This window comes from Saimiri boliviensis, chromosome 1 (genome assembly GCF_048565385.1).
Source record: "Saimiri boliviensis isolate mSaiBol1 chromosome 1, mSaiBol1.pri, whole genome shotgun sequence".
Classification (NCBI taxonomy): domain Eukaryota; kingdom Metazoa; phylum Chordata; class Mammalia; order Primates; family Cebidae; genus Saimiri; species Saimiri boliviensis.
Window position 1 is genome coordinate 182,483,544 of NC_133449.1, and position 25,498 is coordinate 182,509,041.

The following is a 25,498-nucleotide window of genomic DNA, read 5'->3' on the forward strand; positions in this document are numbered from 1 at the left end:
AGCGGGGCGGTGGCGGGGGGGGCGGGTTAACGGGGCAGAAGAGGGCCCAAAGCAATGCCATGTCCATTACCGCTTCTTTCAAAACCGCCTCTGAGGGGAGTGCGTGCAGGTGTGTAGACATGAATGAGAAGGGGAAAGAGTATAACGCTTCAGTTATGGATTTCATGCACTGTGATTAGGATGTGAAAATAGTATTTGCAGGGATCTCATGAAAGTTTCTTTCTAGGAAAATTATATTCCAAAAAACACAGTTCAGCTAAATGTCTTTGATAGGAGTTAAAATGTTAGAATAGATATTATTAATGGCTTTTATGTGTGTGTGATATGTGCACGCACATATAATCTTACAAAATTTCTAATATATTTAGAGATCAGAGAAAAAACACTAAGTTCAAATAATAGAGATATAATGTGCATTGATATGCAAATACATACATGTATATGTATATGTATATACATATATATATGCCCTGATTATGCAAACCATCTTTTCTTGAAATTGATGAGGACAGACATTCAGCTTCCTTTCATGACTCACCCAAATCTTCCTGACTAAAGAGCAATCAGGAACTTGAAATTTCCTCAACCACCTTACTTCTTGAGATTTTTTTTTTGAATTAGATTCACAATTTGTATTCCAAAATATAGTGTTTCATCAACTCATTCTTTAAAATCCAGTCCCAGGGGCATTGCTAACACCAGAGTCATGTAATAAGCAGGAATGCTTTGCTGCCTGGGTATGCATGCACAGAGAGACACACAGACACTCAACACACACACAGACACACAGACACCCACCTCACATACACAGACAGATACACAGACACACACCCCACTCAGAGAACAACTCCTGCACCTTTCCAGATCGGGACTGAGCGTATCTGCTAGTCTCAGTTCCACCACTGAACACTGCTCACCCCTGAGGGAGTAGGAGAAGGAGGCAAAAACAAAAACAAAAACACCCTAAGTTTTACTAAGAATTTACCCAGAACAGACTGAGGATAAATTTATAAGTAGCAAAGATTACTTAGGAGTAAACAAGTAATTTTCTATTAGGCAGAATAGAAACAAAAGCCATTCTATTCCAACCAAGTTCAGAAGTGAAAAATGTTTAAAATTGTGTTTACTTTGCACACCTCAAGCATATGAATACTCATTACAAAACTAGCTGTGTGATTTTTTAAAAAATTTCATTCACAATGTAAGACTCAAAAGCTAATATTCAGAAACTCTGGGAATACACAATGATGTTAAAATTACTGAGTTGCACATAAAAGAGTTTTGCTGAGTGAGTGTAAAGCAGACTGCATTCATAACTCATGCCTTTAAAACTAAAGTGAGAGATATATTTTAATTCACATGCTTGTGAAGTTCCTGGCTGACAGCTGATAGCATCGTAATAGTCTTGTCCACATTGTTTATTTTCAAGTTAATAAAGGATTAAGGGAAATGTTTTCTAGACAAACAAAATAGATGACACAGAATCATCCATGACAAATGTTTTCTTCAGGATAAACCACAAAAGATATCAGCTAAGAAATATATCTTCTAAATCTCATATTAGGATTTGGGACATAAAAATAAAACGGGAATTACTCTGTCACAGGGAAAAAGCAAGTTCTTTACAAAAGCAATCAATTCAGATAAAATGCAACTGAAATATTTCTGATCTTTCTCAGTCATCTGGAAATAAACGTGAAACCATTTTCTAATAAAGCAAAAATTGCCTTTGAACTTCATTAGTAACTTTTATAAACATAAGTAAAGGAAATTATTTTCATTGCAATAATTTCCATTAGTTATTATTATTTTATTCATCTAATCCCAATATACAAACTAAGAACAAAACACTTTAATAAACTGAGAAGACTAAATTTGTCAGTAGGGTTTAAATTGTCTTGAGAGCATGTATTAACATTAACTGAGAAGAAAATATACCCACTGGAGATGGGATGGAGGCATGCCCCACTTACTGAGAGTCAGTGCCCCTGATGGGGTGACCACTTGTCCTCTTGACAGGCTAGCACAGGAAAAAATAACAGTATCTTCTCTAAGATCTTCTCAAAGACATTAATCAATACTAATATCATTCCAGATATTTACATATGCTAAACGACTGTCCTTAAACTAAGTCACATTAATTTATATTTTTAAAAATCTAAAACAATCTAATAACTGCATATTTTATGACAAAATTGCTAAATTCTAGGTCTTAAGAGGATTTATATATGTAGAGGCATGCTCTTGGAGTAGCCCATGTGAGGAATGGCTCAATCAGACGATCTCCAGGGAATGAACTGAGAATCACAAATTCATACAGAAATCACTTAGGTTGCTACAGTGTGAAAACAAAAGTTCTGTGTTCTTCAACACAGTTCTCTTACACAAGTTTGGGGGATTTCTTCAAGGAAAACTGAGCAACAGATCTTGTCTTATTTCATAAGAAGTCTATTTTGCCCACTAAGGAAAGCTGAGCAGACCTTGTCTTACATGACAAGTACCCTGTTCTTTCCCACTACTCCATCTGGGGTGGGGGACCCCAGCCTTCCAGATATCCTGATGAGAGTACCCATTTCCACTTGCATAATTATTGTGACCCCTTAAAAAAAAAAAGTAGTGACGAACACATTGCCAGAAGGATACCCAAACCTCAGTAATAGAAAATAGAAAAACAGAAATGTAGAAAGCATACTTTTAAATATCTCATCACTCACTCTCAGTCATACATCATTATATGGATCTCATCAATAAATGCAGTAGCTTCTTTGACTTCTACTATACCTGTCTCTTCACTATGAGGCGAAGGCTGGCAAGAGAGAAAGGGACGCGCACTGTCCTTGGCTGCAAATTTTCCAGCTAACACTGTAGACAGTCTGCCCCTTCTGATTGCAGCAGAGCCGTCTTTTTAAAATCCCTCCTCATAATTATCTTCGGGATTTCTTTTTCCTCTCTTCTGTGTTTGACTTCCTGTTTCCTGTGTTTCACGTTTTTCTTCTTCATTTGTTCTCTCAGTCTCAGTGGATCACATCTTCCAATAGTGTTCTGGACAAGAATGCCTTGAATGTCTGATAACAGAGTCTGTGTTCTATCCTCTCATTTGGTTGATCTTTTACCTCTATATTGAATTCTACATAGGAAATAATATGATTCCTGAACTTTAAAGAAATTCTCAATTCCACTAGCTTGCAGAGTTCGTTTGATTTTTAGTGCTTTGTATGTGACTTGATTTTCCATCTGGAAGCTTTGAGAATCTTCCCTTTGTACCCAGTTTTGAAATTTCACAATGATGAGCCATAGACAGGCCTATTTCCATTCATTGTCGAGGCCTCCTGTGGACCCTTTCAATCTGGAAATCCACGACCTTTACTCTGGGGAAAATGCCTTCAATTATCTTCTTGATGATTCCCTATCTTCAATTTTCTGTGTTCTTGCTCTTTTTGAACTTCTATTATTGCATATTAGATTTTCTAGACTGTTTTCTACATTTCTTATCTCCTTTGACCAGTTTTCTTTCTTTTTCTTCTATTTTCTTCTTTTGTTTTGTTTTCTGAATGCCTCTTTTCCTAGCATCTTGTTCACGGTTTTATGGATGTAGTATCTTCTGAAACTCTCTGGGATAGTCATAATAGGTGTTGAAAAATTTCTTCTTCATCAGCGGCTTCTATTATCTTGCTAAGTTGTTTTTTTCCTGTCTGTTCTGGTTTTTATCTTCCATCTTGGAGTCTTCCCTGATTAGAAACTCTAAACATGTATATAAGGCTGGTTGACTTTAAGCTTCACTATAAGGTAATCTGCATAGCCCATTTACTAGAAAATTTTGAAATCAGTGACTTTAGGCCTTTTTTCTTAGGCTGTTCGGACTCTTCAAAGTAGAATCTTCCTATCTTCCACCTGAGTGATAGAGGCCTGTTGAAGTATCTAAGCACTCAGGAATCAGTATGCATGAACTCACCTAGGCCTGTTGTCGTCAGTATTGTTAGCATATCCCTAATCTGGGGTTGGGTGGTCTCCACTCATCACTGCCCCTTCCCTGGCCTCCTCATTGTGTTGTGGAATCCATTTGAAAAGTGCTGCCTTAAAATACTAAGTATGAATGGCTCACTATCTCACTGGCCAGATAGAATCACTGACTTATTAATTGCTCAGATATGATGAAAGGACACATATTATTCCCACTACATACAGAAGGAAAAGCTGAATCTCATCCATAGCAGAGAGTCTTCTAAGCAGTAAGCTCCCTTATTTACCTGGGAACCCTGATGATCAACTTATGGCTCAATGAGTTGCCCTTTTCAGGTTCCAAAACCCAGAAAGTATAGTCTGCAAACTGAAATTAAGTTGGTATCTGTGAACAGTAAGTATATAAGATTCATGGCAAATGTTTACGGTGCCTGCAGCCTAAACTTTCACTTCCTTTTAGTGCTGTTAATTAAAAATAGCCCATTTTTTCTTAAAGAAGTTAGCTAAGGGAGACAGGATGAAATATACATGCTGGTGATAGTCATTAGAAATTCTCATGAGCTCTTATTTTTATGCACTAATTTTTCACAACAAACAAATGCTCATTTTCCATATGGCTTGGCTTAGTTTCCATATTTTCATTTACTGTATCTTTTTTATTTTTCATTTTCTTTATTTGCTACTTCTCCAACTCCTTTTTCCCAAGTTTCTTTCCCCTGTTTACACAGTAAATTCAAGATCAGTAACATTTCTAACCAACTGAGTTTTACAATCATCAGTGAATCAACCAATAAATGATTTTTAAAGTGGACTGTGTATGTGTGATGGAAGAATGAACAAGCCCAGGAGATAAAGTATGAGAAATATAGAAGCCACCTTCATGAATATTCTATGGTTGCAAGATTTTTCCATGCAAAACAGTTACTTCAAATGTACATAAAATGTAACATAAAAATGCAGATGTGTCCTTGATTAAATTTCCTCCAGCTGGGGGTGCTTTGCCCTGACACTGACATGGTCAGGGATGATTAGCATTCCACAACATCCAAGTTCACAGTGTCAGTGGGTTGTCTGTGAGCTTGTCTGGATGAATAGAAAGTCATTCTGATCCTGTTAATATCATTAACAAAAAAATAAAATGCTGGCAAGATTGGGTTTGAACTTCTGTCTTTTATCTGCCAAATTTCCATTTTAGATTTAATCAGAACAGACATACTTTTAATGCTGAAAGCAGCTCAGTAATAGTTGACACTTACTGAACATTCACTACAAGCCACACAGTGTACAAACAACATGCATTATCATACGTCATTCTTTCAAATCCCTGTGAGGTACTTGTGATTACTCTGCATATTTTACAAATGAGAAAACTGGGTCTTGGATTAATAATGTGCCCAAGGTCACATAGCTGGGAGATTATAGAATCTAGGTTTCATGGCACCAGTGTCTCTGCTCTTAAACAGGATGCTTCAGTGTTCCCAGTATTGGATAGAATACATTTGAGAAAGAAAAATAAAATCCTAAACTTTCCAACCAACTGAAAAAACCCCTTGGCCAAGGAGACCCCCCCGAGAAAGTTAAAAAACTAAGTTTCCTGGGCATGAAGGGATGGGAGGTTGGTCAAGCCTCATTACACACCCAGTTCCTTGCTAACTACCATTAGACTTTTCTTCTTCAAAGTTAAAGAGAAATCATCCCTAGAAAACAAAGAACGAAAGGCTTGCTCTTCCTCCAACTCCTACCGACTACCTGGTACCGCTACTGAATTCCTTTCCCTTTTCAGGGTTCAGAAACAGCCACTGACCAGCATTCCTTTCTCATAAGGGAGCACCAAACACAGACTGGTTCTGGCAAACCCATAGAGGGCGCTCAGGGTGCATCTGTGCCCTCTATTTCACTTTGTGACGTATGGAGCCTAATTTTACTGCATTTTAATGTCTCCACCCCAAAGTGAACACAGAATGTATGTAACATACATGTTTGTTTACAATGCATGTGCAACAATCCTCTCACGAATACTCCTAGCTCCTCCTGTAGTCTATTAAATACGTATGTCTAGCTGATCTGCCAAGCAGAACATTTCTGTGACACTTTTCTCTTCCTCAAAGTGACAGTGCCTAGTGACCTTATCTGGAACTTCTCACTCAGCTCCCATCACATGGATGTTCCTGTTTCTTGGAGGTACCAAGCAGCCCCCACCTCAGGGGCTTTGCACAAGCTGATAAGGCTCTTCCTCTTCATGTCTTTATGATTCTGATCAGAGATCACCATAACTGAGAGGTCTTGCCTGCCTACCACGCTCCTTTTTTTTTTTTTAACTCCACTATATTGTTTTCACCAAAACCTACTAGCAAATGTATATATACATCTATGTATCATACACATGTGTGTGTTAGCATGTCACATAGTACTCAATCACTATTTGATGAATGAATAAATGATACTGGTTGTGCCAGTTGATTGAGTGCAGATGCGAAGCTCCTGATACTCTGCAAGTGTTGTTTCCCGTTCCTCACTCACTCTTCTTTCCATAAAGGGCCTAGAACTTGAAAACCAGTGAAGAAATTCAGCAAAATAGTGCAAAGGGAGGTGCTTTGCCTCTAGCTCTTTGTAACTAATCAGCTCTGCTTCAAGGGCCTTGAGGAGCTATTTTTCTTCCAGCCACAGCTCTTCCATTTAAAATGGCAATCCCAGGTCTCATTTTGTATTTTCTCCTGTACAAGGATGTGAAGGTCACCCACTTAGCCAACTCTTCAGTTCATGCGAAATGCATTTAGAAGCAGCAACTAAGGCAATATAAAAGTGAAGATGAATTGAAGTTATTTATATTCAGTAAAAATCTGTTGGAGGCGTAAGGTAAGAAAAATGTGTCTCCACAGCAGGAGTGCTTTACACATAGTTAAGGAAAAACCATGAACCACAAACCACTAACCAAGATTACAAACTCACTTCGTTCCAGAAGCTGCTGGGCCAGGTAAGGGGCAGCTGAAGGATGATAAGGATGTGTCTAAGGTGCTTCCAAAGCAGAAGCAACAAAGTGACTGAGAAAAGAACTTGAAACAAGTTTGTAAGTACACGACCCCAAAGTGATAACCACCGGGAAAGGAAGAATTCCATGAGCTCGTTTTTATGCTTACTCTACAGATTTGTTTTCGTTTAAATCTGAATCACAGAATACAGGGGCATCTTAATCTTTTCTGGACCGACACTTTGAAAGATGACCATTTGACCCTTTGTTCAATCACATTCAGCTCACCTGCAAATGAACACTTCATCTTTCTTCGGTCAAAACTTTACATTTCTCAGTAATGTCTTTTCCTGTGACCCAATGGATTACCTTTAGAACTTCATGAAGCTTCCACCAGCTGGACATAATCTTGATATTACTCCCAAATAAAAACTTCAGTCCTTGGAACTTCTTTTTTTTTTTTTCTGAGTCACAAATGACATAAAAAGGATGAATATTTTACTTCCTTGGATACCTACATTTAGTTTATGTTGACACCGTTGATGTAATTCTCTATGTGCTAAAATGTAACCCCCGGTGTTTATAAGCAATACAATGGGTTACAGTGAAATTAGGACAATGTAGGGCCTTAGCATATTATAAAAAGGATTATTTTTATTGATAACTGGATTACCCAGTATCATTATTCCAAAGGTTATATGGAATAATAAATTTCACCAAAATTTGAACCATGTTCTTCATGATTCAAGGATTGAACTTTTAATCCCTTTCTAATTGAAGATGTTCAGGCAATTAACTTGGATTATTCATGTGTTTTTCTGACTCAAAATAAAATGGGTTTTTGTATCACTTAATAACACGGTATTTTTCACACTACTGGTCATAAAATCCATTTAGTGCATCATAACAAGCATTTTCACAATGAAATAGAATAAAATAGAAAATATTAGAGTATAGCTATAGGAAGGAAATTATTTTTCATAAAACTTTTGTTTCAAAAGTATGTAAATATGTATCTGTAATATGTATATGTGTTAGGATGCACTATCAAATGTACTTGTTAATGGGATAATAGTAAAAAAAAGTGTGAAAGTCACTGATTTAATAGGTGTGCTTTCATAAGCAATTAGCAGGTATCCGTTGTGACAGACAACATTCAATTCTTAGATTAACTAAAAAACAAACATCACTCTCCATGTGAACTAATTTCAAGATATGAATTCAAAACTATTAAAATTTCTCCAGAAAAATATGTACTTGACTACAAAGAAAATTCTTCTGACTTCTTGAAATCAAATTCCTAACTCACTTCATAAGCTGAAGAGTAAAACCAAACAAACACATACAAAAAAACTCTTAGTTACCTGAAATAAACTTTTACATTAGGATTTAAGATGACTGTGTTTTGTTGGCATTTGGATGACTAATTTGAAAGTTTTTGTTAAAATGAAATGTAGACATATTTATTGGGATTTAAAAATCTTAAAAGAGGCCTTTGCAGGGCTTATTTCATTATGACAACAACTTTGCTGAGCCACTAGTGAGGGGAATGACATCTCTGGCATCTTAACAGATGATGTCAAAGATGGGTACTTGATAGAGGCTGTCCTGGTCTCAACCCTTGTTCTGGAACCTTCAGTGGCTGCCTGTGTGAAAATTCTGCAGAGTCAGACTGTGGAGGGGGAGCAGCAAGGAAGTCCTGTGAAAGTCCGCACCAGCAGAATGAGAGTCTAGTGTGGGGGCTGCTCTGGGACTGAATGGAAAATCTAAGAAGCTGCATATGCAGATCTGCCCTTAGGTACTCAGAGGGCAATGATGGCAGAGAGTGCTCCTTGAGACCCATTGAGATGAACCCAGACTTCTGAAAGAAACTTGTACATGGGGATCATCACCTGTGCCAGTCTGTGATGGTGAATGGCCTGACGGGAACCATTCAGCTTATTTTCCCCTCTGCTAATTAGTGTATCATTAAATGTTTTTTGCTGGAGTTTGAAGAATTCATTTGTCCTTATCTCACTCCCAAGAACTCCTTTGTTGAATGCCCCTCCTTTTTTTTTAATATAGAAAATCAGCACAGAATGTGGCATCTGAGTAAGAACTTAACAGTTGACAAAAGCATCTGCATCTTGATTTAATGCTTTTGAAAAAGTTGAGCTGTAAAAATTAATCTAGTCCATCCATAAGAGTATTTGAAATTCATTGACCAGCCTCTAGAAACCTTCACAAGTCATTTTAAAAAGGCACAGACTATAAATGGAAAATGTTTTTGCTGGGAAGAAATCCAAAAAAGTAAAGCACTTCTAAAATTTATATCACACCATCTAGATCTTTCTGCCCTCATTTTCTCTTGCAAACAGTAGTATAAGTTTAAAAGTTAAGTTCCTAAGTCCAAACTCCATGAATAAACCTTTATCAGAGACCCCCATGAGACCAAGCAGTATAGATATTAGAATTGTAACAGTAGTTCCAGTTTAAACTTTTACACTGTCCTTTCATGCCTCTTTCCTCATATATGAAAATAGAGTCTGCTAACTCTAGGGCATCCTGTTGATTTGGTGTTCAAAAGTAAGCCTAACTGGGCAAGTTTTAAGAACTATAGAGCATTTGCTTACTATGGTATACAGAAAAATACTCCCCCAAAGATATACACACATGCTAACCTCCAGAACCTGTGAATACGTTACCTCACAGAGAAAAAAATAATTTGCAGATATCATTACGGACCTTGAGATGGGGAGATTATCCTAAATTACCTGGGCAGACCCAAGTAATCACTATGGTCCTTACAGGAGGGTTGCAGAAGGAGTTGAAGTCAGAAAGAGAAGAGGTAAAGGTCAAAGCCGGGCTCAGAAAGGACAGAAGATGTTACACTGCTGGTGCTCAAGATGATAGAAGGGAACATGAGCCATGGAATTAGAAATGCAGGCAGCCATCAGAGGCTGGAAAAGGCAGGAAACGGATTCTCCCTTTAGAGCTGTCAGTGGGAAATGACCTGGCCAGCAACTTGAGCTTAGCCCAGTGAGACTGATTTCCAACTTCTCTTCTTTCAAATAGCAAAAGAATACATTTGTGTTATTACAGGCGCTATGTTTGTAGTAATTTATTAAGTGTCAATGGGAAATGAATACACTTACTAAACTCTTTTTGAAAAAGGAAAATAAAGGCTGAAGCCCTTTGTCTCACTTTTACTTTGGAGCCAGTGTGTTTGACTCTTAGAATAGCTGCAGGGTCTCACCCTCATCCAACCTAAAACTGGCCTTAGCCTGAGCACTTTCTCCTCATCATATTCACCCAATTCCACTCATTTACTAGTGAAAAATGGAAGTCAACAAATTGCCTTAACTCTCCCAAATAACATGAAAAATTCCATGATGGAAAAATTCTTTGACATAACACCTCAGAACATACTTTTAAAGAAATAGGAATAATAATATATAACTAGCTAAATAAATACTAAAATTATACTTACTAGAACATATATAAAATACAGAAGCTTTATAAATAAATCAGGCTTATATGAATGCTATCTTAATTTCCAGAACTCCTCATACTCATTTTTACTTACCTTGGTTTGTGTAGAAGTTTCTAAAACAGAAGAAAGTAAGAAAGAGATGGATTTATTTTGCTTATCTCTTTTCCTATTTTTACCACTATTTTACTACCAGGTTATTTTTCACATTGGTTATTATTTTAACATTTACTTTAGACTAGATCAGGTGACTTAATTGAAGTTCAAGTCAATCTCATTTCAGCAAATAAGGTAATTTAGTTATTTTAAATTTAAACTTGGTAAAATATGTTCTCCATCATTAAAACTTTAAGAGCAAATCTGTGCTCTCAGACAAAATTTATTCTCCAAACTTTTTTTTTCTTATTTTAGAATTTATCAGTAAATAAAGGATTCCTTCTTTAGACTCTCATCCACTCATGTCAGTGATCCTGTAAACCAGCAAGGGTGAAATATAAATGCCCCTTCATTTTGATCCTCTATTAACATTGTACTTTCATGTGACAAAAAAAAAAAAAAAACTATTAAGAAGGAAAGTAAATGTCAAATTCTCTGAAGTTTGACTTTCTGCAATAATCGGTAAAGCAGATACATTTCTTCAGGTTCAGCAAAAATGCTTACAAAACATAAAGAGACTCCTGAAAAGTCAAATTTACATAAGACTTGAAATGGGAAAATTTGAATCCTAGAATTCAAAAGCTTGCAGGAAAACCTAGGATGTTGTTACTGCATCTTATCTTGGCTGTAAGTTACTCTTCCACAAGTGAGACTTGGCCCCAGAGTAAAATACAGCCTGAGGTACAAAGAGTTCACACAAGAAAGTGCTCACCCTAAAAACTCGCAAATAAAAAAGGGCCACACAGTAAGCTGGCAGTGAAATGAGAAACAACCTTGCAAGGAAAGGTCAAGAGAGGATGCGGAGTGAAAAGTCTTTAGGGAACTGTCACTGTCTGAAAAGAAAAGTGGCAAGTGACAAATTTCAGAGAGTCAGAGGAGAACAAAGGATGAGAGCTGAAAAACAGAGAATAGAACCACTTGCCTTCTTTTTTTGAGAGACCACGCAAGGTCATTTCCCAGGAATCCTTAGGAATTCGCCTCTAGATAAAGAAGGGGAAATGTTGGTCAAGATGCTGCTCAGAGGCCGGGCGCGGTGGCTCAAGCCTGTAATCCCAGCACTTTGGGAGGCCGAGGCGGGTGGATCACGAGGTCGAGAGATCGAGACCATCCTGGTCAACATGGTGAAACCCCGTCTCTACTAAAAATACAAAAAATTAGCTGGACATGGTGGCGCGTGCCTGTAATCCCAGCTACTCAGGAGGCTGAGGCAGGAGAATTGCCTGAACCCAGGAGGCGGAGGTTGCGGTGAGCCGAGATCGCGCCATTGCACTCCAGCCTGGGTAACAAGAGCGAAACTCCATCTCAAAAAAAAAAAAAAAAAAAAAAAAAAAAAGATGCTGCTCAGATTGCTGCTAACTGGGAAGAGGTGCCTCCAGAAATAAGATGAGGTTGGGAGGAAAGAGATGCGGGTTCTCTGAGCCAGCAGCCCAGGGCCTAACTTTATCACTCAAGCTCCCGGAAGACTTTTCTTTATTATTAAAAATAAAAATGCTTAAAAGTGTTGTTCCAATCTTCCTCATAATGATCTCCTGTGTGATCATGATCAAGCTTAAATTCACACAGTCCAGGCACAGATACAGAAACACACACACACACACACACACACACACACACACACACACACACACAGAGTTACAGAGTTCTTAAGCCACTTTCCAATTGGTGGTAATTCGACATGTACGTATAAAGACTTTTAGTTCTTCCTGAGCCTGCGGATTGTGGGGACTTTTACCCCTGGGACACAGGGTGCCCAGGGACCCACAGCCTGTGGAGCTGAGACTCTACTTCAGCACTGACGGTAGATCATGCAAGGCGTATAGTTCATTTTAAATTTTTGAGCAACTACATTGAGCAGCAGGTGAAATGAATAGTAAGACTATATCTTACTTAACCCAATATATCAAAAAAATCATTTCAACATGTAATTCTCAAAATGTGGTGTGTATTTCATGGACACTTACACTACAGCTCAATTCAGCTAGCCACATTTCAAGTGCCCAGTAACCATGTGCGGCTCATGGCTTCCTTAGGGCAAGTACAGCTCTCAGGAATGAAAGTCATGAAGGTTTGCAGGAGACAGGGATAGGCTCAAGTGTTACTCAAGATGAGCACTCTGGTGGCCTCGAGTAGTGATTGCAAAGCAGGAGTGGGTGCAGGAAGCTCAAGGAGAGGCTGTGGTCAGAGTCCACGTGTGAGATGTTGAGGATGGGAGCTGCAGCAACGGCAGTGAGGACCGACTTGAGAAATGTTCAAGAAATGGCAACATTAGGACTTGGTGATTAGATGGGGGTAGAGTAAGATGGAATAGTTTAGGATGATTCCCAGATTTCTAGCTACAATGACAAAGTCAATAGTACTGCAATTTGTTGACACAAGGAATCCTGGAAATAACATGTCAGGGCCAAGGTGAGGTGGGCAACAGGGATGATTTATTTCTGAATGTGTTGAATTTGAGTTGCCTCTGTGGCATCTACATGGAGATGTCCAGCAAACTTTCAGCTAGGGGTTCTGAACTTCAGGGAAAAAAATTGGGTCTAGAGATTTAGGTATACAGGTTTAGAAGTTTTTCTATAAATATCATGTGTTCTTATAAAACCCCCTCGAGAAGAGCCATGAGCCAAGCAATGGATGGAGGAAGAAGAGTTCTTGGAGGGACTTACACTTTGGTAATAGCCAGGGATGCTGGGATCAGTTGGGTGTGAGTTTATAATGGAACATGGGTATCACTGGACAACACTGACAGAGATCTCTTTCTCTCCTTTTTCTCACTTCTTTGTTTCGTCCCCTTCCATTTTCCCTCCTAATCTTGGCTTCAAAGGTAGTAGAGGGAATATCTAAAACATGCAGTAGCACTGCTGATAATATTCAGTGATTTAAAAAGTTCCCAGGACTTGCCCTTTTTTGTGTCTTAAGCATTGTGAGAAACTATGCAACTCTAGTTAGAGAACCCCAAACGTGTGGTCATATGGAGGCTGAACTGAGAACAGTTCTGAAGGTGTTCAAATAAATATGCAAACCTATCTTCCAACTAGTTCCTCAGCGTCAATGAGATAAAGAGTTGAAAAGCTTTTCTTTAGAGATTAAAATACGCAGTATTTTTTCAACAATGAAAATATTTTTAGTATCTCCAAACTTGGTGCATAGTTTAAAACATACAGATATTCATCATTTACTTTAAGATAACTTTACATCTTTGAGGTTTTAATCACTTCTTTCAAAAGTTGTTTTTAAAGGTGTTCACTTTTGATGAAAGCATATTACAATGTCATTCTGTAAGAGCAGTTTTCCATCAAATGCTTTTTTCTTTAAGTTGTGAAAACAACATTGATTATACTGCCAAGCACTGCTAAAAAATGTTCTGCATCATAAAAGCATTTGGAGTCCCATTTATTATCATCTAAATTGTATATTGCACACTCGATAGCAACATATCGTAAACTAAGCAGCCTTTCCTACTTAAACCAAGAGATATTGTAATAAAACAATCCAGAAGGCTTTTTGGAAAGCATAATTTGATGGATTCCTAATCTAAAACTAATCTTCTTGTTCCCCCAAGCAAATGCTGATGCTGTGATTGCCCCATAGTTTTGTCCACAAGTTTGGTAATGTTGGTCCCTTAGCATTGCAATGAGAGAGATTAGGCTGAATGACAAGGATGCTGAAAGTGTAGCAAATCCCTGAGGCATCATGGCTGGGTTTTGTTTCCCACATTTCATTACATGGAGGTAGTTGTGTTTTTCTCCTGGGAGCCATCAAATAAACTTCAGAAAGACAAACCTATTGGCATTGACCAAATGAGTTACAAAATTCCCTATGTGGTAACCATATTTTTTCAGGTAAGTAAGAATAGGGAAGCCAGTAGCATTTCTGTGGCCCAAAATTGAGGTTCTAAGCATCCTTTCCTAACACTGCTGCAAAAAAAAGTGATTGACTGTTGGGCACTGTGCATTATGATATGAAAAATACAGGCTGAAAATGAACCAACACTAGTGAAGAATTCATTCAACTGACTTTTGTAACAGAAATAATTCTTGTTTACGTAATGTCTCTTATACCCTCATATAGCATATTTATTAGAAGATAGTAATGCTGGGTTTGGTATCTAGGTCCAGTTTCCTACAATTGATGAAATAGTCTGAGCTGAACTTAAATATTGAGTGTGTGTGTGTGTGTGTGTGTGTGTGTATGTGTGTGTGTGTGTATAGTACACAGACATGTATATATATATAGTATACATATATATGCTACACATATATACAATGGCATAACTAAAAAGAATCAAATGATATTAGTTATACCATTGCTTTTAGTTCTTTTTCATGGGATTTATTACTATCAGAAAATATAAGCTTTATAGCCTTTATAATGTCAAAAATGCCCATGTTCCAACAGATCTTGTCACTCTTCATCAAGAAGTAGAATCTATGTCTCTTCCCATTGAAACTGGGTGTCCTCTGACACAAACAGAATGTGGAAGACATAATGCCACATGACTTCTGAAGCTAGATTAGAAAATGTGATGCAGTTTCTTCCGGTCTCTCTTGGGACACCAACCAGTGAAGTCCTAAGCCTCCTAAGCCACCATCAGTGGAGTCCTAAGAAGTGCCAGGCTGCCATACTGTGAGGAAGACTAAACCAGGCCACACCAGACCAGAGAGGCCGCCAGACTCATGAGCAGAGAGCTGCCTGGCCAGTCCCCAGCTGCTTCAGCCACCAGCCGACTGCACTCACACACAGCAGTCCAAACAGAACCTTTCCGCCAAGCCACTTGTGAATTTCTGACCCATGGAAACTAGCAGGTTTTTTGTTTTTGTTTGTTGTTTAAGCCACTACATTTTGGGGTGAGATATCACACAATATTAAATAACAGTAACAAACTTTCACCTCTACCTTAATTAACGGGCCTCTTTAGTAAGGGGACTTGCTGTAGATCTTTAGTGTAATGCCTTAATGCTCCCTCCACCTCTCTTCGTTTCAGTCAGAACCACGGAACTCATTCGGCCAGCTGAGAGGAATGTGGGCTGTTAAGGGCTCGCAACTCGGTCCCTTTCCAGGGATTGCCGTCAGTCGAAGGAGCTGCCTTGCCAAAGTACAACCCTCCCTTAGGAGAGTCCTTGTCCAAAGACTGGTTGATGGAGGAGACAAAGATCCAGTCTCCTTGTCTTAATACAGGCAACACAAAAAGGTCATCACAGCTCCAGAGTGCCTTGTGGGGTAAGCTCAAGCCTCAGTTGCAACCTCATCACACCCAACTTCTTCCTCTGCTCAGTCTTGCTTCACTTGCTCCCTTACAGGTGTTATTCCTGAGGGTCAGCCTAAATAACCTCCCGCACACAAATTTCCATTTCAAAGGCAGTTTCCTGATAACTGGAACTAAGACAGGCCACAGTCCAAAGTTAACTGCCAATACAAAAAAGTTATAAAGTCAGTCTCAGAGATGCTCTAAGTCTCTGGTTTTCCAGCAAGCAGCAATAATATTGAAAGATACATTGATGCTATGAACAAAGCTTCCAATCAACTGATTAGTATCTACAGACTAAGATAGTTTCCTTAACAGTCTTTACAGCATTTTTTGCTTAATCTGACACTTGCTGGACATGATCTAATCTGCCTGACCAAAACCCACTTTGACTTTGGGAAGACCTGACTATTCGATGTTTCAAAAGAGAGTATGTTAAAAATAAAGCCATTTAAAATTGGATCTGCATCAGCAATTAAACACTTAAAGCAAGACTACAACCCATTTCTAAATCTTGGTCTTGGATATGTGGCAGAATTTCAGGAAATATGTGTTGTAATTATCCAAAGAAGAAAACTTTTTACAACAAAGCTCATGAGACTTGACAGTACCTAGTTGCATTTTTCCTAGAAGTGAGTGTTTTACTTCTTATTTTATCCACCAGTCATCTTCCAGAAGGATTCATTATTTCACAAGGATGGAAAAGAAAGACAGCATTCAGAGATCATTGCTAGAGGCTGATGGTATGGAGACAGCTCAGTGATTTAAACCACAGGACATTCTTATTTTTAAACCAAGTTCTATCTTCTTCTTCAGGCACTTTATAATTAATTCATGAAGACAAGCTTCAAACTTTTTTTCTCACTTGTTTATCCTCTGTTGGCAAGCTCTTCCATGTCTTCACACGAGCACAGCTACCAGCAGGAACTACTGATTTCTCAAATTTGTCAGCCCTATCGAGACACTAAAGACAATTGGAAAGTGAATAGGAACACACATTTACTGGCTTCTCAGTAATCTGCACAGTGTAATATGGAATCGTTCTGTCCTATCTTACCAGCTTGGGGAGCAAAATAAGGTACCATTTTAAAAAATATCTAAATTAAATGAAGCTATCAATCCACCCATGGAGGAAAGTGTTTCTTTCTTTCCTGGGGCCTTCCTTCCCAAAAGAAGTTCTAAGACCCAGAGGTATTTACTTAGTCAAAGGGGTCAATTTTGGTAGCCAGCCCTTTCAGGAGAGAAAGTGGGCCATCATCCACGATCAGTCAAGTAATGTATGCGCCGCTTCAGTGGTAGTGGCTGTTATTTCCACTGTGTGAAGGTAGGCCTGGCCTGCTGATAGGCCTACTGCCTGACCGTAGCAGTCCACCAGTGCTAACCTGATAGGAGTTGCTCCCACTCAGGGGAGGGTAGCATTGGTATATTGGTCATCTAAGACTGTTCTCAGCCCCACAGCTCTCTAGAGACATAGCTCCCTTCCCTACACACAAACTCAGTCACCATCCCAGACTACTCGTGATGCTAAAGTGGCTAGATCAGATGTGTCCAAGCATCCAACACATGTTTTGCTCAGAATTGCATCCCTCTGCCGAAACACCACTTACTGCCAAGGCTAAATTAGGGCACCCTCCTTGGAAAATGAGTCCCTAGACTACTCCACGAGTGTCAAGGGGATAGGCCCGATCTAGGGAATCAGTGGTGCTGCTGACAGCCTGGCTTGGCTGTCAGTAGGAAGTGAAGTGGTTATTGAGTTTTCCTCTTTCTGTTGACTGAATCTCTCCAACTTCCTTTCCTTGCAGGATGTTGAAGGGATCCAGTGTGGTTATTGACCTTTCCTCGGCTTTGAGGGAAAGTCAATAACCACACTGGATCTCTTCAATTTCGGCCTCAGTGCACCTCGATTTCCCGAACCAGCATGGTTCTCTGTGAGCACTCCACCTGTCTCATCTCCTAGCTTGCTGTCAACAGTCAAAGCAGAGACCCACCCGCCAAACACACATATGCTTGATTTCCTATAGCATGTAGGGGTAGCAACCATAGGCTAACATTGAACAATGGGAACACATGGACACAGGGAGGGGAGCACTACACACTGGGGTCTGTTGGGGGGAAACAGGGGAGGGACAGCAGGGGGTGGGGAGGTGGGGAGAGATAGCACGGGGAGAAATGCCAGATATAGGAGAGGGGGAGGAAGGCAGCAAATCACACTGTCATGTCTGTACCTATGCAACAATCTTGCATGTTCTTCACATGTACCCCAAAACCTAAAATGCAATTAAAAAAAATAATATCATTACACAGGATTTCTCTGACTCGGTTTCCACTGGGTCAGGAGGAACTCTAGCAGCTCTACATTGGGAATACAGCTTGGGAATAATAATGGGAATTCTCAGAGAGGTCCTGCCCATATTCTGTGAAGCCCTTCTCTGTGTTCACAGCTATTACTGCTACTCACTGTAGAGTTGTCTCTTGTCATGGCAGTCCTGAAAGCCAACTGTAACCCAGTGTCCGCCATCATTGACAATGTTCAGCAGAGGCACAGCACTGTGAGCACACACCAGAGTGCTGCCCCTGCAGCTCCTACCTGGCCAGGGCACTAGCATATGACAAGGCCACTGGCAGTTCCTAGCAAAGTCACATCAAGGCAGGTACTGCCCACACTGAAGGGGAGGTTGTCCACCAAGATCAACTCCAGAAGCCTGGATCACTGGCTCTTCTTCAGGAGCTCGTAAGCTTCATCCCCCGTCTCACTCCAGCCGCCTCCCTTGAACACAACCCAACATCCCTGGGGGCAATTATGGATCCACACGGTGCTTTCCAAGAACTCACTTTGTGCAATTCATGCAGCATGACTCACTCTGCCTTTAGGGCGTCTTCTTGTCTAGCAGATGCCCAGTTTCCATCATGGAAACCACACCTGGCAGGCTCACCTCCTTGTCCCCCAGGCTTGCTCATACAAGCCTGAATCCTGGGGCAAGCACAGCCCAGCCTCCTGCTGGGAACTCTGCTGCCAGCATGTGGCCCATTTACTTTATAGATTAAGAGATGGCTGATGGCTGTGGGCTCAGACCTCTGGAGAGAGGTTGAGATCAGGTGAGTGCTGTTCAAGTGGGCCCTGAGGTTTCTTCAGCAAAACTAAATCATGCATTAAATTTTAGTGGGGTGAGATGGGAAGCCACCAGGAAGTGTTTTGAGAAAGAGAAGGAGGACTGTTTAGGGACCACAGCTCAATTATAACATTTCTATTTTTCTCCAGTTTTATCACCAAATACCCCTTTGCTTATCTCTTAGGACCTACATTTTCCTGCAAGGACAAATAACATTGTGTTTGTTGTGTGATAGGAGAGACCCTCTAAGAAATCAAGTCATCTGGTTTATGATAGCCTCCTCCATACGCAGGGGGATTTAGAAAACAACTAAGTTCTTACAGGAAAATATTTCAACTTTCTAAAATCCGTGAAACAGAAACTGTCAGCTCTATTCCTAAGGACTCAATTAATTAAAGTTAAGTCTCCACAAACTCTGCCAAATGCCGACTCCAGATTAAAGGGTGTGAATGCGCATTTCTGTTTGACCTCTTGTTACTGGTTGAGTACCTGGCAGATTTGTGAAAAGTAGCTTTGTGTGCTGATCTAACAGAAACGGGTATTAACTAGCAAGGAAGGAAGATAGAGTTCAAGGACAACCTCAAGCCTTGAAAGTTGGTGACTTTTCCTTTCATCTTTTACCCCTCACTGCTCCCCTTTTCAAAGTGTTCAACTTTTCCTTTTTCATCTTTTACTTTTCGCCCACATAGGTGTTTCTTGAATATCTTCAATCCTCTCTTCTCATAGGGGTGTGTCTGGGGTGATCAACTGCTTTGAAGTCTGCCTGGTTTGGGTCTCTCGGTTAACAATACCTTTCCTTTCAAGATGTTACAAAGACACAATGTGATGCTGTTGTAAAGCTCCCAGTTTAGAGCTGGGCACAGGGGAGCTCAGAGCAGGTGGCCAGTCAAGGTGGCAAATGTCAGCTCACTGGCTGTCAGAGCTGGATGCCCATACTGGAGAAATGGTAGGTTTGTCTTCTGTGGAGACCCAGCAAGTGCAGGTGCTTAATGTGGCTCTGCAACCCTGGACCCTTCCCATAAGGGCCACACAGCGGGAAGGTTAAGGTCTGAGATTTCTCTTCTGCTTCCCATCTTCCAAATTCCTCTGTTAAAAGAAATCTCCAGTCTAAGCAATAATAATTTATTTCTGTCTTGTTAGAAATAGGTTTAGTAGACTACTTTCCCATGTAAGTAAAGCAAACAGGGCAAAGAATAGGGAAGTTTAAAAATGTGAGGCTCCCACAGAAGAGTGTTAAGAATTAAAAGAAAAGAAACGCTGCCAGGTAAGCTGGGAAGAAGGAAGTAAATGGATTGAATTTCCATTATGTAGCACAAGAACTCAATTAAGTAGGTATTAAACCCATACAATAGGTACATATTATTTTTGGATTTTTAAATATGAGAAAGCTGAAGTTCAGAGAGGCTTAAAATTTGTCCCACCATTGATCGTGGAGACAACATTCAAAGTCAGGATGGCCTGACTGGTCTGCTGTGGTACCTCCCTGGAGTCCCATCCATCACTTACATGGAGTTTTCCCAAGGAAGCCACAGCTGTAGAGGGGCCCGCCACCTCTTAGCCTGGGGAGGGATGGCTTCAGGGCTCACACTACAGAGGTCTGGAACTAAATGAGAACTGCTGAGGGTCTAATTGGATATGTTTTAAATCAGATGCCTTGTGATAATAGTGAAAGATAACTAGCATAAAAACACTATTATTTATTGAGAGCTTCTGCTGTCCCAGACTCTGTGCACAGCACTTTACAGACATTATCTCAGAGAGAATGCCAATTAAACAGAAACCGTCACTGGTCATTGGTAGTCAACCTCTTCCTTGGAACCCAAAAGCCACACAATCTAAATGTATGTTCAGGTCACAAAACCAGCTTGTCAATTGACCTAGAAACCAATTTTTAAATTCTTCCCTATTCAATGCTCTCAATTCATCTTAAGGAGTTCTGTGGTTTCTAATAATGCTTAGATAACAAAAGCTGTAGTCACCTTCAAATAGTATTGAGTTCAGTTCAGTCAGAAGTTACAGAGTTTGTCTGTTCTACTAAAGAAACAAAACTCCAAATTCATTCAAAATTAAAACAAGCATCTTTGCCCTGCTGTCCTGTTGCCTTCCAAGGAAGTGCTCTCTCCCTTTGCTCTGTCAAATCAAGGCTGATTTAGTCACAGTTTCTAGGCTAGGATGGGGTGTGCATGCACAAGGTCATGCTGTCTGAGTGGTCCCTTGAAGCTCCTCTCACTTGGCTCATGGGGTGACACTCCCCACTACCCCATAGCAAGACTCGGAGTGAGGGAGATACGGAGAATAGAAACACCACAGCATTCCAAAGTAACTCCAAAGAAAATGTCTAAACACTCTTCATCAGTTTCACAGAGCTACTGCCATCTCTTAGCCTGCCCTGCAGATGGGGATCTAACATCTTTGGCATGTTGTGTTTTACTCTTGGGCTTGGGCTCACACAAGACAGCAGAGAGTCTTTTGAATTCCTCTCACGCTCCAGTAAGGATACACATTCACACTGCCACCCTTTTATTTCACCATTCATACCTTCTGAGAAATGCTGTGCTTCCTCAGAATCAGTTTCCTGTGCTGTCTGGTTCTTTTGTAGCAAATAGCACACCCCACTCTGGCTCTCAGATATCATGACTGGGTGCAAATTCTTGCTTCCTGGACAAAGACGAGGCAGCACAGACTTTCACACTTTTGAGGCTATGAAACTTCTCTAGGTTTTTCATAGTCATACCATCTTCCGTCCACCTTAACAATTTCTGGAACATAATACAGTGGGACTGGAAACAATTTTATAATTGTTTTAAGGTCCTTTGAAAATGTCTTGAAGAATGCAAGATCTCCATTAAACCTGTTTGTAAAAAATCCTCTGTCCTTGTCCAGCCATCTTCTCCAAACTTTATGACTATCTAAGGCTCTTTTTTCTTTCTTTTTTCAGAGATAATGTGGGCTGGGTTTAGTGGCTCATACCTGTAATCTCAGCACTTTGGGAGGCTGAGGTGGGCAGATCACTTGAGGTCAGGAGTTCGAGACAAGCCTGGCCAACATGATGAAACCCTATCTCTACTAAAAATACAAAATTAGCCGGGTGTGGTAGTGTGTGCCTATAATCCCAGATACTCAAGAGGCTGAAGCAAGAGAATTACTTGAACCCAGGAGGTGGAGGTTGCGGTGAACCGAAATCACGTCACTGCAATCCAGCCTGGGCAACAGAGCGAGATTCCATCTCAAAAAAATAAATAAATAAAATAAAAAATATAATACAAAGCCCATGTAATCTGGGAGGGATTTCTATGAGAACAGACATGAAAATAATAGTTTCAACATGTATTTTTCCCATTATTACCAACAATAAATATATATTAATCCATCTTACAGTGGATCCTGAAATGATGACAGGATAAAGAATAATGATCAAGTTGTAGCTTGAACTCTTGTCATTCAGTCTCAACAAGTTTAGCTAAACTTTATTTTTAAAAGAAAAAAAAATGTTTTGCACGCTGCCAATTGCTCAGTGAAATTTCACTGACTCTTCTCCTTAATCCCTACTATTAGGAATTCATATCAGTCTGAGGGTCAATATTGTGAATATACACATAAACTTTTTTTAACTGTGTAATATGATTAAACACCATTGTTTGTGGTAGGTAAGTTATAAAGCCAAAGCCCTGGATATGCATGTCTATGAGCTCTTTCTAGAAGAGGCTCTTGATCAGAATCCTGTTTCAGTCAAATTAGCTGCCTTCCGTACTGCTACGGGTATAGAGTGCAGAGTAACTGTGAAGGTTGAGGAGGCTGCCTTCCTGTGGAAGAAGCTGTTCATAAAGCTGTAAGCTCCTCAAGGGCAGGGCTGCATGCTACATAAACTTCCTTTTAACCTGCCCTAGAATAGTATGCTTTTCCAGTTTTTGATACATGATTCTCATTTTCAAAATATCATTCACTAATATGTGTTCATTTCTCTTTCTGAAATCATGCTAGGAAGATGGTAGAAGCTTCATGGAACTGATGAGGATCCCACAGGTGTTTTCTCTGGATGCAGTTTGGAGTGCTGTGGCCAGCCACACACATTCAGGCTTATACTAGCTTTCCAAGACTAGTACTTCTCACATCAAGTCCTCAGCGGCAAGGTCTCCTCTTCAGCACCCCGACTACGCATCTCAATCATGTTCCCCCCATCGTAGCCACCAAGTGATTCGTCACTGTTTGAAATGATCTTGTTCATTTGTTCTTGGTTCACTTGTTTATTGTCTGTCTCTCCACGGATGTTTAAACTCCAAGGAAACGGGGATCTTGATGTCATTTGTGGCTGCGTATCACGACCTAGACTAAGGTCTGGCACACAGTAGGCACTCAGTAAATGAAGTTCTGGCCAGAAACCAGCAGAAACTTGAATAAATTGCTTCACCTAGGCCTTGGGTCTTCATCCACACAATCAAGGCACTTTTAGATCATTGTTAAAAACCCTTCTGACTGTAAAAAAAAAAAAAAAAAACTCTTCAAATTATTCATGTCCTTATACTATGTTTGTATATTTTGCTTTTGTCACAAATTAATATGTTTATATTTTATAGATTTAATATACTTAAACATTATAAAATGTAAAATATATAAAAAATATAAAATTTATATATTTTATATTTTATAAATATATGAATACAATCAATATTATGATATTAAATATATTTAATATTTTAATTTGCCTTAATAAATTAAAACTATTGATGAAAGCAGGAATGGGGCATATAGCTTGCGGTCCCCATTATAGTCATTTGCTCCTGTTGAGGGGGCATATAGTTATTGGTTCCAATTATGGTCCCCATTATACAATTGGTCCCCAGTTGCAATATATAGTTTTAGCCTAATGGTATCTGGAAATAATTTTAATATCCAATTAATCTCTTTCCATTAGTTGGTTATTTTTCCTTACATAGTTTATCACAAGCTGCTAAATCCCTTCTGCAGAGTTATATCACCAAACTTTACAGTCCATCTCTCTATGGCAGAAAAGCAGTGCTCTATTCTGTGCTCAAAGGATCCCTGAAGAAACCATAGTGATGAGGTTGGGCAAAGCCAACACCAGAAGACATCAGTGCATCTAGCCAGGATTATATACAACTACTGGAGGGACAGAGACAAGGAGAGGCATAAATGAGATCAGATCCACAGACCCAAGCAACAGTAGGAGAGAAAGACATTCTTACCAATGCCTGGAGACTCCAAGAAAGACCCAAATACATTATTAATAGTGAAACTCACACCCAGCCATCTTTAATTGTCATGACACTAGCACAGGGACCGAGATCGTACACCTGATACAGTAAGTACCTTGGGATTGATAACAATAACTAGGAAAATATGAAGCAGGAAAGTCATCATTTCAGCTCTGAGATAACACCCGGAAGTTTCTGAAAGGTCCTATATAAAAGTGCAGCCAAGTGAAGAAATGCGGTTGTGCTCGACATTCAGTCTTTTCAGTTTGTCAATCAGCATGTAAAAACACTTGCTTTGAAGTGGCAAGAAACATCAACAAAGGAGCTCACTTAAAGTAAGAGTTTTCTTTGGGCATCTACGATAGTTTAGGACTCATTTATTTACTAGCAGTAATCAGCTTTCTACTTTCCAGAGATCATTTTTGCCTAGAGTTAATCTGTACGTAATCTGGATTAAGAAGTTCCAGCCTCTTAATAAGGCTCACCTCCACTTGTTTGTGTGGCAGGTGCAATATTAGAAAAACAGAATGATTCCCTTCCTTCTCCTGTCCCCAGCTTTCTAAGAAAGACTGGAAGTCTAGATGAACTGCTAGACGACTCAGCCCTTGTCTCACAGATGAGGTACTGGGTAGAGAGAAGCTGAAAACACTTGGAGACACTGTATTTGTTTACATAAGGAAAAGCTTGAGTTATCCATAAAGGCAAACTCCCACAGCAACAGCAAGGAGAGGGAAAAGCCAGCGAATCAGGGGCATTTCAGGGAAAGCCAGTGGGTCCTGGAGCATCAGACCCTGGGAGGAACTGGAGGAGCTGGAGCCGGTGGGGGCTGGCAGTGCGGGGCTTCAAGGAGCTAAATTGCAGAGGGGTTTCCAGGCTGTCCCATTGCATGTTATATGATGTAACCCCCTTCAAACGACTTTCCTAAACACTCACCTGTTTCAAAGCTTGTGGAACAAAGCAGAAGTGTTTCTTTCTTACGTGTTATTGTCTTGGTTTCGTTCATAAAGCAGGAGTATGATAGCCTGAAATGTTGGAGTGGTGTGTGGAAAGGTCACATAAGGTGGTGCTGGCATTTAAGGCTCTGCTCTCTTTAATGAAAAGTGGCTGAAAGGTACAAAACCTGGCAAGTGCATTTAACCCTAACCCACATGTGCTTACAAGCATGACTGATGAACTCCCACCTGAGCGCCACTCAAGCTCACTCCTGGCTCCTCGGTGCCTCAGGTGGATGCTGGGGCTCCTGCCAGGCATCACTGCAGTGACCACAGAGCACTGCTACGTATGTGTCCACCTATCCCTGGCTCCACCACCTCACACAGGCCCCATCATACTGCTCTTGGGAAGAAATACCCCCGAAAATGTATGACTTTCTTTAACATTATG